Genomic DNA, 16,284 nt, shown 5'->3' on the forward strand with positions numbered 1-16,284 from the left:
TCTCAGTGTTTTATTTGCCGCCTAATTTATCTGGCAACAGTTGAATAAGGGGAGTATCGGAACTTTTTTTCATGTAAAGCTCTTTACCTAATGATGTGCTCATGAAATGTGTAATTCATATCTGCAGTAGCTTTGTGCTCCAGTGATGTTTTGTTTTTCCACAAATCCGCTCTGGGGCCATATATCAGGTATCTCTTTATTTGCACATTGATTGACCAGGTTTTACCTTTTGTTCATTGAACAAACATCTCATCCACATGACTGTGTGGGCATCATTTAAGTGCTCATTGACGCTGCTGCAGATGGTTGAAGTATGATCCATTATTGATCTCCCTGAGCATTGTACTTTAATGCTGCTGGGACACAATGGCGGTACCAGATGCGAGTCAAGAAAAAGGGGCGGGCACTCGGGATGAGTTCTCTGAACATTCATTTCACCCCCATTGTGCACCCGAGAGCGGACTGTGCACGCAGTGTGAGATTTTTTTAGTAGGACAAGTCAAGAGGGTCCAACGAATAATGTGAAATTATCTTAGATGATCATTTGATGTGTGATTGTGAGAAGGGGTACTTTGCCGGCTGCGCCACGCCCACTCTGCTGTGGGGCACCTTCAATAATTCAAAGGGAGAAAACATTAAGTGCTGAACACACTGGCTCCCCGTCTCAACCCACCGTAGACAGCCAAGCTGACTGGATGACTATTTCGGCATTACTGCAGACGACCTCCCCCACCCCGTGAGCGCACAGAGAACCTCCACCCCGCCCGCCTGGCAATCAGGCTGCACACTGCAGCAGAGTTTAGAGCTGCAGTGAGCTCTGGGAAATCTCCCTCCACATGCTGCGGCTGGTGCCGCTCGACATCCAACTCTAGCATCTCTTTGTCCCGCACGCTGCGTTGGCTTGTCCCGTCGCAGCCCACTCGTTCAGCCTCCATCCCGTCACCCCACCACTCCTTAAAGTCCCACCGCTTTGCCTCTCCCAGCCGTCCAGCCCCCACCCCACTTGCCCTCCATTCCTTTCTTCTTTGCTCTATGCGCATAAAATTGAAGAGCTCAGCATTCTTCTCCACATGCTCGAAGGGAAAAAAGGGGGCGGGGGGTTGGAGAGATGAGTTGGGCGGGAGGTGCCCCTTTTCCAACTAATGAACAGAGCTTATGTTATTGAAGAGCAGCTTGGCCAATCAGGACGCAGTGCAGGCAAAGACAGCAAGGGGGGAAAAATCAGCAGAGCGAGTGGGCAAGAGGAAGAAAAAAAAACTGCAGTGTGTGAGTGTGAGTAGTTTGTATCCTTCCCCTGAGCAGATCTTTATCAATTAGGGTACTCCGATCTCGGGGTACACTCTGTGTGTATGCGTGTGTGTAGTTAACGGCAGGGCGTAGCAAAGGTGTGTCTATTAGGCTGTGTTAAAGACTCGTTCTGTCAAAGTGGACAAAAGAGAAAGTAGGCGGACATTCATTGTTTTTCTCTCTATCTCAAAGTGTCTTGCTGTCTGCGGAGAAGAGCTCCGTGTCCGGCGGAAAGCAAGCAACATTAGAAGGTAAGCGGCTGCGTTGCTTTTTCTTGATGACAGCATGCTCTCAGACTTTTTAAACTTCTTTTTCTGATTCAGTTTGCTGCTGGATGGGTGGGTGTTTTAAAAACAACACTTGACATTTTCAGAATAAAGTCATTGTAGAGAAGCGGGGGGGGGGAGGCAAACGTGTGTGTGCGTGTGTGTGTGTGTGTGTGTGTGTGGGTGTGTGTTTGTGTGTGCGTGTGTGTTTGGTTGGAGGGGAGGGGGGTGCTATGGTGGGTGGAAGGGAAGTGTGGGACTCCCCGATGCTTCTAGGCAAGTTTCTGTGCACACGGTTCTCTGGTGCTGCAGTATCCCCCTTACATCCTGAGCGCAGCTGCCTGCCTCATCATTGCTGCTGCGAGGGATGGGGACTGAAACCAGCTCTGTGTGTGTGTGTGTGTGTGTGTGTGTGTGTGTGTGTGTGTGTGTGTGTGTGTGTGTGTGTGTGTGCGTGTGTGTGTGTTTAAAGCCTGCTTGGGACTGCAGCAAAGCTCAACATGATACTGAGATAAAGGACAGATTGCTGTCACCCAGTGTGTTCTCCTGATGGATAAGTGGGGTTGCTTATGTTACAGATTTTTTGTGATTTGTTTTGAGTGCCATAAAAAACATTTGAATCGTCAACAAAGGAACGTACAGTTTTCCTTTGCACTTGTTTAGGGGCGTTCTTGGTGTATTTATTTCCTCTCCGTAGGTTTCTGACCTTCATGGCTTGTCAGGAACATGTCGTTGTGAAGAGTTGACACTGTCCAGCAGTGGGCACTGTGTGATCTCTCAGTCACAATCGAATGTCCTGCTGCAGAATTGGAAGGAGAAGAAAAACGGATAGACTTCGTGTATTTTATAGATTTTACTTAAATAGTACAATGTGATATGTAGGATAAAACCGTGGGTCTGGTGATGTTTTCATTATTTAAGAATGATTTATCTGCAGCGAGGTAAGCGTACCCAATTTCAGCACCATGGACAGATCATACAGTAATGAGCACTTGCTCAAAATTCTTTGAAGGCAACTTGAATAGCTTCGAGCATTGAAATCAGGAAAACCCGTGTAGCCTTTGCGTCACCTTTGCATTTTTCTTCTGTTTGGGACTGCAGTTGGCTTAGCACATCCATCTTTCACGTGGACAAAACGTTGAATTATTCATGCCTTTTTTTTTTTTTAGGTCACACAGCATGTAACAACATGTCTTGCATTGGTGCAGCCATCTTGAAAACCCCTGGACTGTTTTTGCCTGCCTTATTTATCACTGAATGTTCTAGAACATTTTCACACTTAGCCTTCAACCATTATCACTGCTCTGCTGCAGAAAATGTAACTTCACTGCCACGATATAGAACGTCGCGGCTCAATGTAATTGTAGCACGAGCTGTTGTGTGCAAACTCTTGTCAAAATTGTCAGACATGTAATGACTGCAGCTCTCGCTGAATTGACAACTGCAGGTATATCAATCTTGACTCAATGCCATGCTTGAGAAGAAGTGGAGACGTGTCCGCAGGATGCAGTGAACACACTTTGCATGATCAGAACACTTAGCACACCAATGGGAAATGGCAAAGAGAGCTCACACTGATCCCATAAATTAGCATGCATCCTTTGTAAAGATAGCATCTGAGTGCCAGCAATGAAACGGTGTCCTGGGATTTAGTGCAATGCACAGCGGCTAAAGCATTTGGTCAAGCGTATGCTCAGGAAGAGACAAAACGTATGCTCAAATAAGAACTGCAAACAGCATTATTTTTCTCAGAGCAACATGAGGAGTTCTGCGCATAAAAAAAAAAAAATGGGAGCCTATGTTTGAAACATTCTGTCCCAGACGGTGCGACAGGGCTCGGGTATCCTGCAAAATGATGGGGAGGTCAGCTTGAAGTCATCGGGATGAGCTACAGTTGGAAACGCAAAACCTTTTACATCAGGGTAAAAGGTAATGCGTTTCAAATGCTATTGCATGGATCTGAACATGACTTACTATTTTAGGTTGTCCGTAAGAGAAATACACACTTAAAGAAATGTGATTCTTTCATAAAGACATTGAAGTGTAAGGAATACACTATACTCCTACACCCATAAACATCCGCAAATATTGTTATTTGTGTGCACAAATGGCACATTAGTCAAGGATGCTTTAAGGCAGAATTCAAAAGATGCGGCTTCTTCAAGTCTTGAGAAAATGTTACAAAACAGCAAAGAACGTGATGTGAGAGAGAGGTTGAAGCAGAAAGGCAAGATATGGGAAAGCGAATCGATGCGAGAGGTAGCGAGAGAGCTGGAGACATGTTGAAAGGCAAGAGCAGAGAGTGGGTGTGCATCGCGGAGCTCAGAGCACTGCAGCACATTGCGGTGCCCAGCCCCCGCTGCGTTCTCTGCTCCGCCATCCGGTTCCGTGCACTGAAGAGACCCCTGCAGCAGCAGAGATGCACAGAGTGGCGGGCTCCCTGCTGCAGGAGTCTCACGAAGAGCTTTGGTCAGGTCCTTTTCAAAAGGAGCAGCACTGCTTGTTTTTTTTCACTTTCTTTCTTTCTTTCTTTCTTTCTTTCTTTCTTTCTTTCTTTCTTTCTTTCTTTCTTTCTTTCAAGAAAAGCCAGTTAGCGCATTGTCATGTAGTAAGAGGGAGTAGCGCACTCTCCCCCCCCTGGATGATGTAAACGTGTAACAATTTCACCCAATTCCCGCCGAATGATCCCACCTTCCCTGGCCATGTTTTTCCCCATTAGCAACATCTGCCTCACAGTTTGGTTTTGTTCCAGAGGTGACATCTTTGCAAACACGGACAGGCAATTTATTGAACGCGCTCCAAACGCCTTGCAAACAACATTCACCCTTTAAAAGTTGGTGTTTGTATACCACTGGTTTGACATTTTGAAGGCAGAACCCCGTGTAGCAAATTAGAAATAATGATCCATTGCGACCCTCATCTCACGCGGGCTTGTACGAAGTGAGAAAAAAAATGGCCATTTGTTTCATTTCAAGTCAGGCACTATTCCTGGATGGCTCCCACACAAAGTTCAGTCGGATTAATTGTACAGTTTTTGGCAGGGCAAGAACATTTTCTTCCGAACACACACCAGTACCCCTACATGCAGGCGCTTGAACACACGCATGCCGATGTGAAATGAATCATAATCATGTCAAAGCTCGAGGAAACGGCGGAGAAGCTTGTTTCCGCTTCCATAATCAGCTGCCGCGTTTGCATCCAACTGCTTGCCCGGGGGCGGGATGGCCGCGCGCCGCGTGAGAGCTTCCCTCATTATATCTCCTCTCTGGTTTCCTTCTATTTGCTGATGCGACTGGCTCACATGGCGTATTGTGGACTTTCTCTGCTCAAGGTCCAGTCACATTTGCTGCCCTTAGAAGTTGCCATGTCCAATGCACATCGCCTTAGAGATGTCGTTAGGCGATATTCAGTACAGGACATCACACTTTGTTTGCCACTGATTTGCACTAAAGCAGCAGCGGCATGCCTGGAGAAAAAGGCAAAAATAGACGCAGATAGTTAATCACACCAGAAGGAGGATATGGTTTAATTTCCAGTGGGGATTATGTTAAATTTACCAGGCTGGATAAAATGAGAAGGGGCGGAGCATCAGCTACCTCAAAGGCCATTTTGGGCACTTTCTGGAAGAAATGCTTAGCTTTTAGCAGGAAGAAAGATTTTGGTGACAAAACACGTTTCATTTCACTGTCTACAAAAAACGTGTAAGTTGCACTCATAAAAGTTCACATCCAAATGTATTCCGATGTTTGAATTCAACATCTTCATAATAAATGGAGAGAGAGAGAGAGGGAGGGAGGGAGGCATCGGTTGAGGATAGTAGTGAGGGAGAGCTGCAGCAGGGATTCGGAGTGCTGCATTGAGCTGCATAATTAATGTTTAGGGGCGGAGCTACCGGCACCGATAACTTGCCATGAAGAGCCAGCCGCTGCAATACTGCTCGAGCCGAACGAGTTTCTTGTTTCCTGCCGAAACAGCGTGAGTGCACACTAAGAAATATTGATGCCAGATCGGAGCTGCACCAGCCATCCTTGCGATCTCGTGTCTCAGTCCCATCTGTTCACTCCACTATCGTGGCCAAATACTTCAGAGCTTCTACAGCTCTTTTATTCATCTGATTTGTACCAAAACACCTTCCTGCATGACACATCTGGTGCAACTCACCCAGATGAGATGGACCATCAGCTCGGAGGAGGAGGCGTGGCTTGCCTCTGCAGCATAGTGTTATATTTAGTCTTTTTCTTTCCAGAATCTAGGTTGTTCTGTGCTGTTTACAAGGGTGGCTGCTTTTAAGTGGCTCCCCATTGTGGATGGTCTCATCAAGTAATGCGCTTACTGATGTGCTCAGGTGTGCATGCGTATGCATGTGACAAGGAGGCCCTCGGGGTCTGTGAAGATTATTCTCGAATCTGAATAACTGTATCCAATTGTGGATGTATGAAATGTTTTCAGACTTGCATATGTATGAGTGTGTTCCCTGTCAGGGCTGTCAGAGCTCAGAAATGGCTTCAGCGCAGCTGAATATTACTTCGCTGGCCACCTTTGCATTGCATTGCCTTCACCTCTGTCACCTCACCTCATCATCACTGCAGATCAAGGCTCGACATCTTTCTCTCCACCGCTGCAACAACCTGGGTCTGCAGTTCTTCAGTGTTTTAAGAAATCCTGTCAGAGAAGCCCTGGATAATCTGAAAGGGAGACTGTTTTCAGGGTTCTCAATGTTTGGATTGTTCCAATTGCAAGAACGCCACAAGTTTATTTACTGCCAAACGTGCGGATTTGTCCTTGTACAAGCTTCAGAACTGCCCCCTGTTAAGTCTTTACGGCGGTACGTTCAGTCTTTCAGGACTAGACTTGGATTACAAAATTGTTACTGTCACGCATACACTGAGATGGGCACAAATGAACATTGATAGTAGTCCAAAATAGGAATGCCTCCCAAACTGTTACACGACACTAAAAAACATTAGCAAACAAAAGATATGTCAGCTGTGGTTTGTCATTTTATTTATGAGTGAGCACTAAAAATTTAAATTATAGTAAAGGACACCTAGCTTGTTATGAAAAAGCATGGATATATAAAAGCCATCCAACCATTCATTTTCTATAGTGCTTGCCCTGAATGGGGTCGCGAGTGAGCTGGAGCCTATCCCAGCTGACATCTGGGACTACTCGCCAGCCGATCTCCGAGTCATAGTATTTACTACAAAATGTACTTTGATGAAACACAATGCACAGAGTTTTGAAAGAGCAAACACAAACGCGGCAGTTGTTGGCTGTGAACGGAATGCTCATATCGCTGGCCTCAGATAACAGGCATGGTTGATGACAGTGTTGTAATGAGAGTGGCCCAAGAGGTGTGAGGTTATGGCATGTGAATTCATTAACTCGACCAGTGTTATCCAACATTTATTGAGCCAAGGCACACATTTTACATGAGGAAAATCTTACAGCACACCGTCACACAAAAATGTCACCAAAAGGTATGAATCCTGAAAAAAATGATAATCTCGTCTCACTTTACTCTCAAATGTAATGACAAAGGATGCAATTAATTGCACACATGGCCCCGGGCATCCACCTTGGTGGGACGTCCGGTTTTAAATTTCCTTCATTTCATTGGAAAATCGTGCTTGGTAAACATCTCATGAAAAATATTTTCTTTTCGTGATCATTTCACACGCCGTCCTGAACTTTATGCTGCAGTGTGCACTCGACCTCCAGATGCAGGTGGCATATTTTAATGTCATCTGCTGGAACCCACGGGCACGCTTGTATTTGCTTTTAAATCAAATATTTGCATGGTCTCCTGTTTTTCATTAGTGAACCTGCGCAAATGCTGCGTTCAGTCAGTGATTAGAAAATGAAGGACAGAGATCTTGGGCAGGTGCTCAGCATGAATGCTGCCTTCTTTTCGACTAGAATGTAGAGACCACCTTGTAGGCAAAGGACACATCATACACAAAAAGAATATATATCTCAGTGCTCTTGCAGTAATGCACAAACATCTTTTATGGAAGAGCTGAGAGATATGAAATGAAGTACATCAGGAGCTGAATTAATGTGATATGAATTTCAGTTGTGTAACATCAATTCAGTGCTTCTTTTACCTTTCTACAGATGAAAGGTTTTCTGTTTTCTGCTGTTTTCAGTGGGGTTTTCTTTCCTTCAGACCCCAGCTCGTATTTTTCCCCACTTGAACGGATCTTAGTAAAATATGTTTTTCACTTATCAGATTAGAACATGGTTAAAACTGTCCAAATGATACAAAATCCTTTACTTTGATTTATAGTGGCCAGAACATCAAGCATTAACTTCATGCAGATTATGAACCCTCAGGTTTCATCTTTATGTCTGAGTATGTGAAATTATTGTAGTTCTGTTTATCCTCATATTGGCATAGAATAATAAGTGTGACTCAGCTGTCTGCAATTTATGTGAAACAAGAACCAAATACAGAGAAGGCTGATCAGACTGTCAACAAAAGTACAACATTGAGGTGAAGACTTGGGAATCATTTGCACTTGAGTTAAAGGAGACATGTTCTGCTTTGCTCCCCCATTTGAAACAGTTCTCATTTGTTTTAATGACATGTCCGTGACAAGATGTCATCAAAATACCTTCATTGAAAACTCCTGTTTTTGCCTGTTTTGAAAAGGGTGGTCGTGTATTATGCAGATGAGCATCCTGCCCTGCCTACAATGGAATCGATGATGAGTACAGCTTTCGTCAGCATGACTGCTATGGGTAGAGTTAGGGACTGGGTAATTGTGAATTGCGAGTGCACACATTCAAGTCCCCACAAAGGCAACATCGGTTGAATTTTTACTCATGGAGTCAGCAGTTGTCATTTGTCAATTAGTGTGCAGATGGGTCCATGCAGGCGGCAGACACATCAGCAAAGACAAGTACCCTCCCATGGCACCTTCACTGGACAATCAAATATGAGCCGCTGATCAAATGCTTAAATCTCAATTCTGCCTTGCTAACTTATTGGTTTTCACATGACAGGATGTGGTTCAAGCAGCATAGCACTACTTTTGGGATAGATCGATTTGTTAAGAAGTCACAGTGGGGCAAAAATTTGTACTGCTAACTCACAGACACATCTTTTGGAAATGGGTAGATAAGCAACAAGATCAGGAACAGGAATGTTTTTTCTTGAGTTAGAATTGGGGGCTTACACAAAGTGGAGGAAAGTGTAATCGGTTCCAAATACTAGTTTGCACAATTCCTTCAAACTTCTGCGAGAAAGGGAAAAAAAATGTTCAACAAAGCCTACTATGGAGAAGAGCTGAACTTTATTTGGGGTTAATCTGAGGTACTTAAAATGGTGGCAGGTGTGTGCTAACTCCCGTTTAAAGGGAAGTCAACTCAACCATTTCAATACTATAATATATTCTATTCGACCTCACTCATTGAAATGCATTATTCTGATTAATATTAACATTTTCCAAAGATTGATGATATTGGTAGTATGGTATTAAAACAGTAAGGCTCTGGGTGATTCGTGACGGAATTTAGTAAAGAATTTACATATAAGTTGCTTCCATAAGTAACAAGCGATCTGGATGATTTTGACAGCTCACACATGTTTAGGTTATTTAAATAATATAAATAACAATGTGGTCAATCTCCATTCCCATTCTGCAGTTTTTGAAACTGAGCGCTTCAAGACATGTCTCATTTAATTGTTAGCTAACAAAATAGCAATAGCGGTCCATTGAGCCTTGTAGATTGTGGCCAGTTATCCATTTGACTCAGGGAAGACTTGTTTGGCCAACTAGTTTGAGAAAGTTATTTTCTGAAACTCAGTAATGTTTGTCTTACCACGCACACCTCCAGTCCGATCACTTCACACATTTTTTTCCCCTTGAGTTGATCAAAGAGGCGCTGTGAATCGGCAGCCTGTTACAACATCTCTTTTATTTGTATCCTTCCCATCTCCAACTCCAGCATTTAGTATTCTTATTGTGACATTCGAAACTGGTTGCACGATGACAGCCTTTTTGCCGTGACAACTATTGGCTGACAATTTTGGTATTTTGCAAACTTTTTCGTGCGAGGAGGTGCTTTGCTTCAAACATGGAGCTGACGTCTCCTCAACGTGCTTCCTGGAGACGATACGGAGAGGGTCTCACCAAGGGAAGAGAGTCAGCACCAAAGTGAGACAGTGGATTGAGGAAAAAAAAAAGGAGATGAAAGCCATTCCTTCCGTCGATCGCTATGAGGAACGTGAGGTCGCTCGCCAACTAAACGAACAAGTAAGGGCTGGCGCTCACAGTCCGTGGGCTAACAGCGAGTGTAGCCCATTGTGTTCCACAGAGACATGGCTGCTTGCTGACATGACATGGATTTATCCTTTTCTTTGTTGTGCCCTGGAGTTTACTGGATCACATTGATGCCAGCCTGGAACATGTCATCGGCTCATCTGTGGGACTTGGGCTCTCCGGCCTTGCCCTCCTTGGCTTTCTCAGCGCCTAAGGAGACTGCCACAGTTTTATTTTGAATTGTTTTATGTTTGATTTTACTTATGTACAGCACTTTGTATCGGATGCTCTTGGTTTCCAAAGTGTTTGATAAATAAAGGTGAGTTGAGTTCATTTTGCGCTTGCAGTGCTCTACCAAATGTTCCATGGTGAAAACCATTAGCGCTACCTGAAGTGCAACATCCACTTTTAATTATGGTGGTTTCCACTACTTCTAAATCTGTTGCCAACAGCAAACACAATCTGTTGGAGTCCATGTGGAGCCTCTCACTACAGGGTCACAGTTTTTCTGTTGCAGCGTGTTGGCCAATTCACGGTGCTTATTCGTTTTGTCTGCGCCGAAGAAATGCCGACTACTTTTTTTTTCCGGTGATGGTTCACTTTTCGCTCGGTGTGCGTCAGGCCCAAGTAAATCACACAAAACATGCTGTGGCAGTGTGAAAACGCAATATGGGATCGTAGTATCAAGCCCTATGGAATACAGTATTCGTAAGCTGGGCTGCTTCTTTTTTCTTCTGTCATGTATTTGCAGTTGCACCCATGCTGTGGTTTCCTGCTTTGAGTTAATGCCTTGATGCTGTCTTACTTGTGCTGAAGGGACGTACGCTCAAATTTTATGTGACTTATTGACATCTCATGGGTCATGATGCACAATGACAGTTATGCATATTTTTCAACAAAATTTAGCTTAAATTGCAAATTTGAAGACTTCTTTTTTTTTGGACCACTGTGATATAAATAGTACACGAGATATACGGTATAATAGTTGATATTATCTCTAACAACTGTTCGTTGATAGACTGTGTTGAAAACCCTGGTATGAATCTTATTGTTAGCAACGTGTCCCAGCATTGCTTCTATTGATTCCTTTTAAGACTGCAGTTTTGTTAGTGACATGCATTACAAAATTATAAAATGTCTTTCTCAATTACCATTTAGGACCTGATTTGCTGAGATGGTTAAAAAGTGGGTGCTAGATTGTGTGTTCACGTTTAGATTTCACACGCGTTTGGCAACGTCTTAAAAAGAAGTGGAGATTGACGTTTTGAAAGAGAGTTTTATGTTTTAGATAGCTATGATGGTTTTCATTTTTCACCATGCATAGGCTCCAGCACCACCCGCGACCCTGTTCAGGATAAGCGGCATTGAAAATGGATGGATGGATATTTTATGTGCTAAATTAATCGATTTGCATAATCTCCTTCCAGAACAACCCAAAACCTGATTAGCAAATTTGCAAGTTTGGCGGACTCGTTCCTGGGTGTGCCCAGCGATCAGATCAGCTTTCACATCTGTTTGCATGAGCAATAAAGTTTGTGGCTGTGTTTGCATATGTAAACCTTAAGTAAATCAGGCGCATTTTTGTTTGTAGTACTGACATGCTTTCTTACCAAGTTCCCATCATGCAAACTGTCCAATCCGCGCCCCTGTGACTCTACCCGAGGGCATGTGTTTGACACATCTCAGTGAATGTGCAGAGGTTTATAGTTGCAAGAGATAGCCTTCATAACTTTCTTAATCTCTCCCCACGTTCATATTAAAATCAGGGCAGTGGAAGTGAACATTGCGGAATCCGAAAATGACTCGCTTGGGTCCGCCCATAGAGTGTCTTTCTACTAGCAAACTGCAAGATCTCACCTTGTGGATGACGTAATCAGTCGCACATCAGTTGTGATGACGTGGGCAAAACTGGGGACCACGTTGCACCCCCGATCGTGCGTGCGTCCGTGTTTGACCTCTGTGGAGTGCTGAATAAATCGACCAAAATTGCGTTTCACCAGCTGCGCCACAAGTAAGACGCGGTTTTAGGTAGTCTAAATTTTGTGTATTTTTTTAATCACCAATTTGGCACGTGCAGTGGGGGAGTCAAATAAAAAAACATCACAAACACACTACGCTAGACTTGCCCCAGCAAGGAAATGAAGTTGCGCCTGTTTTTAGGCTGAGTGCATTGGTGCAAGTCTACAAAAATAGGGCACGTACATTTAAGCATGAATAGCATTATTAGCACAAATATGTACTTTTAGCTGAGTTGCAGACGTAATAACATCGAAGCATCAGTGTAGACCTGACTCCCTCATTTTTATCAGTGATTTGATGTCAGTGTAGCGTACAAGTGGTTTGCATATATGCTTCAGAGTTGTGGGGTTTGGGATTTTTATCCACTGTGGAGTTTTTGTGTTCTTGTTTAAGGGCGCACAGCAATCCACATTTTTTATTTCGTTTTTAAAGCAAGTCAGGCTTTGCACCACCCTCTGCGTTTAATCACACAGAGTGCTTATGAGGATGTGTCTCTTCACTTCCTATATCAGCAGGCTTGTGCAGTCCAATCTGCGCACTTAAAAAGAAAATGAACCCAGCACACAAATAGCCTGATTAATGCTCCCTAACTGAAAGAGACAAGGCAACCTAACTGAAAACAACAAGATAACAACTACTTCTTGTTTGTTGACATATCAGCAGTTTCAATAGTACTCCTGTGCAGGTGCAAACCTCCAGAGAGCTAATAATGAAGGGCAAGCTATTAGGTCTTTGTCAGACACAGATCATTAATCAGGTTAGATCAAATCTTCTCCAAGGTTCCAGAGAGATCTCAGCTAACTGATGTTCTATTATACAAGTCAAACACTGTGAAAACTGAATCCATGGCGCTGTCAACGTTTAGCAGAATGTCAGCCAGCCCTTAGCCTAAGAAAGAAAGCGATGCATTTTGAAATACAGGACATTTTGGATCAAGAGAAGGATACAACAGACTAAAAGACTAAAACATGGTCCCTGAACAATTAATCAATTCATCCATCCATCCATCCATATTCTGATCCGCTTCATCCTCACAAGGTTAACGGGCATGCTGGAGCCTATCCCAGCCGTCTTTGGGCAGTAGGGGGCGGGGGACACCCTGAACCGGTTGCCAGCCAATTGCAGGGCACACAGAGACGAACAACCATCCACGCTCACACTCACACCTAGAGACAATGCCAGGCAGGTTTTTGGAATGTGGGATGAAACCGGAGTACCCGGAGAAAACCCACGCAGGCCCGGGGAGATCATGCAAACTCCACATAGGAAGGACTGAGCCAGGTTGAACCCACGACGTCTGCACTGTGAGGCCAACACCCTAAAAAAAAAAAAAAAAAAAAATTATATATATATATATATATGTATGTATGTATATATGGGGGGGGGTAGGTGGCGATGGTGACGTGAGACAGAGGCATATCAAACCTTGCCGCAAGGTAATGCACATTTTCTTCACCAGCATTTCATCTCCACTTAAGCTCTGATTCACTTTGAGACTCAAGCCAGGCTTAAAGATCAATGTTCCAATGTTCTGACAAGCAGCAGATGGTGCTCTATCTAGTGATTTACTGCTGCATTGCCAGGGGTGCGCTTCTCTTTGGCAGCCCTTCTCTTCCTCAATAACTGAGAATTCTTGAGTTGAGTCTGTGGAGCTTTTGACATCATGCCACGAGTGTGAAAAGAGTCGTGATTTGTCAAGGCTGTGTGGTTCTTAATTTGAAGAAGCAATGATGAGTTGGTGAAAGCCAATTGGAGAGTAAGCTCGCGATGGCCGATAAGCACTGTATCGAGAAAAGATTGTATTGAACCTGTTTCTTGGTTCGATACCGTCAAATGAAAGCTCTGTTAGATTAACTGCAGCACTGGGTGGAACGGTTGTTTTTGTCACGGTTCCTACAGCGTAGATTCGGCCAGAAACAGAGGCGCTGTGAGTGCAGCACACATTTTCATCGAAGCAATTTTAAATGTTATGTTACATTCTGTGGGGTTGCTGATGATTGAATGTTGTTGTGGGTTTTATGTGGAGGAGGGCATGTGCAATTTCATTGTGTTTTTATGCAAAGACAATAAAATGAAACTAACTCTCCTTAATGTCGTTTATGACACACAGACAAAAACAAAACAAAACATGTTGCACTCTGTGTCTCAGTTTGTGAAGCCTTTTTGCAAAAATTCTTAAATTCCTTTCCAGATATCTCCCGTTTGGATGGATTGTTGGGACGTTTGTTTGGGTCTCGAGTGTGAGCTCAAGACTAATTACTCTATATTCACATTTGTTAGTTGTGCTTTGTCATTAGGAAGCTTCAATCTAAACACTTTTCCAATTGCCTGTCAATTAAGTAGCCATTAGTTAAGGGTCGAATACTCAACTGGGATGGAAAACACTCATTTGGAGACCACTTACACTAATGAATGATTAGGACTAAAATAATGCTAATTATTATCATTAACGTGTCTCTTAAAGGACACCGTTTTCTTTTAAATGGGTTTGGTGATGTATTTTTTGCATCCCAGCTGCTACAAAAACAACTAAGGAGGCACTTGACCCTTACATTGAATGTTTAGGACCTTTGCTGAATATGTGGCCTTCATTCGAAGGGTAGGTGCGAACCATTTTTGATCAAAATGCAGAAAGAACTATTTCGAGCCGATCTCCTACTTTTCTATTTCATTTGCAGTTTTGCAGCAATGAGCCTACATCTCTCGAGCTACTGTAAATGATTTTGAATGGTGTTGATGAAGCTGTTTCTTGCAATAATCACAATAATAAGTGACTTTTGCTCAACTAGCACTGAATGTACACCTTTGTCACAAAGAGGAGAGATCATTTCAGTCTGGGGTAGAACTGTTGTTCATGATAATCAAAGCTTACTTTTCAGCCTGGGACTAAAGAAGATTTAGTGTTTGTCATTAATAAAAGACTGCAGTATTTTGCCATGTTGTGTTTTGTGCAGAAACGCTGTTGTCTTTCCCAAAAGCATTGATTGCTCATGTCTTCTCTTTGCTGCGCTTCAGTGATCCGTGATGCCGCGCTCAGATCTGGAGGCTACGGGAGGGCAGGTGATAATACACCGGGGCGTGGGACTGTTGGCGCAGGAGCATCCCGAAAGCACAGTCTGTCATTTATCACGGAAATATTGCCCCGCTCCTTACGTACCGCGTTCATTCCGCGGCGGCGGAACGTGGGACATATTAGAAATAACGTCGTGTCATATTTTAAGGATACCTCCAACATTTTTAGCTGTGACAGTAAATCACTGGATATCAACACCAGCGTGCTTAAGTTTGAATTTAAATCAGGGAGGGATGTGTGCATTAAAATGCATGACGTCAACTTTCTGTCCTCTTCCCTGTGCTGGTGTGCTTCAGAGGCCACTGCCTGATTTGGGACTAAATGAGTGCTTAATTGAAAAGGCATCTCGTCCTACTGTACAGAAGATAGGAGTTAAATATTGCAGCGGTGTAGGTCACATCACTTGTCTACAGATAATACCTCTGTTCATTCATAAGGTACTGCCAGTTCACTTTTCAAAAGTAACCACTCCTTCACATAGCGGGGAAAAAAACCCCAAAAACCCGCAGTTGTCATCGACAAAGCATGTGAACATCATGGCGGAAATTAAATAACGTATTAAAGCCACAAGTACTTGTAATTAAATCCAGCATGTTGTGGCTCATGCAGTGTGAGAGACGGAAAGCCATTAATGCACTGAGACTGACATAATTATGCGGCAACAAGAGTCACTTTTAATGCGGCACAAGTATAGCTCTTCATGAGGGGTGAGCTGTCACCCTCAATTTGCGTTTCGACCGGTGGCGCCGCGCTTTTCCAACTTTGGGCCTCGTGATGGGTTTCTCTGACAATGCGAAGGTTGAACGACCCCCATGAGTAGACACACTTGTCCGTCATTTGTCCTACAATACCGTCGCCTGCATTCGACCGAGCCAACAGAACGTCCCTCTTGCTCCTCCTGAGTGTGCTTCTCTGGTCTCATGCCAAGATGGAACGCTTTCATTTTGAAGACTTGCATATCACTGACGGTGTCGCGGCACACTGGTGTGCTGGCAGCGTGGATTCAGTTCCCACTCTGTGTGCGTGAGTGTGAATGGTGGCCCGTCTCCGTATGTGCTCTGTTGATATGGACTGGTGACCAGTCCAGGGTGGAATGCGCTTTTTGCCAGGAGTCAGCTGGGATAGGTTCCAGTACTCCGCAACCCTGAACAGGATAACGGTGTTGAAAATGGCAATTCACTACACAAACAATGACAGCGGTTCTTATGTTAGCTCGCTTTATAATTTATTGTACTACATCATAACCTGCGACATGTGGTTTGTTTGATAAAATAGCTTCTCTTTGAAATGCTTTTCGGGAAAAATTTGTTTCTATTCGGATGATAAATTCCATGCAACTTTATTGATGGAAGACACGTGGAAATATTTCTGT

The 16,284-nt window shown here is 43.7% G+C and overlaps 1 protein-coding gene across 5 annotated transcripts in view; it reads left to right on the forward strand.

Annotated features, from left to right (window-relative positions):
- The first annotated feature begins 1,227 nt into the window (after nucleotides 1-1,227).
- The window catches only part of LOC109514993 (synaptotagmin-2-like), a 62,963-nt gene continuing 47,906 nt past the window's right edge, over nucleotides 1,228-16,284 (forward strand). The window contains exons 1-2 of one of the 5 annotated variants that reach the window (XM_019868494.1): nucleotides 1,228-1,272; nucleotides 1,480-1,538. The gene's annotated coding sequence lies outside the window, so the exon portion shown is untranslated. Of the gene's footprint in view, nucleotides 1,539-16,284 lie in introns of all 5 variants that reach the window. The other 4 variants (XM_019868495.1, XM_019868496.1, XM_019868497.1 and 1 more) reach the window with 4 other exon arrangements.

The sequence above is a fragment of the Hippocampus comes genome, unplaced genomic scaffold (assembly GCF_001891065.2).
Source record: "Hippocampus comes isolate QL1 unplaced genomic scaffold, H_comes_QL1_v1.1 scaffold41, whole genome shotgun sequence".
Lineage (NCBI taxonomy): Eukaryota > Metazoa > Chordata > Actinopteri > Syngnathiformes > Syngnathidae > Hippocampus > Hippocampus comes.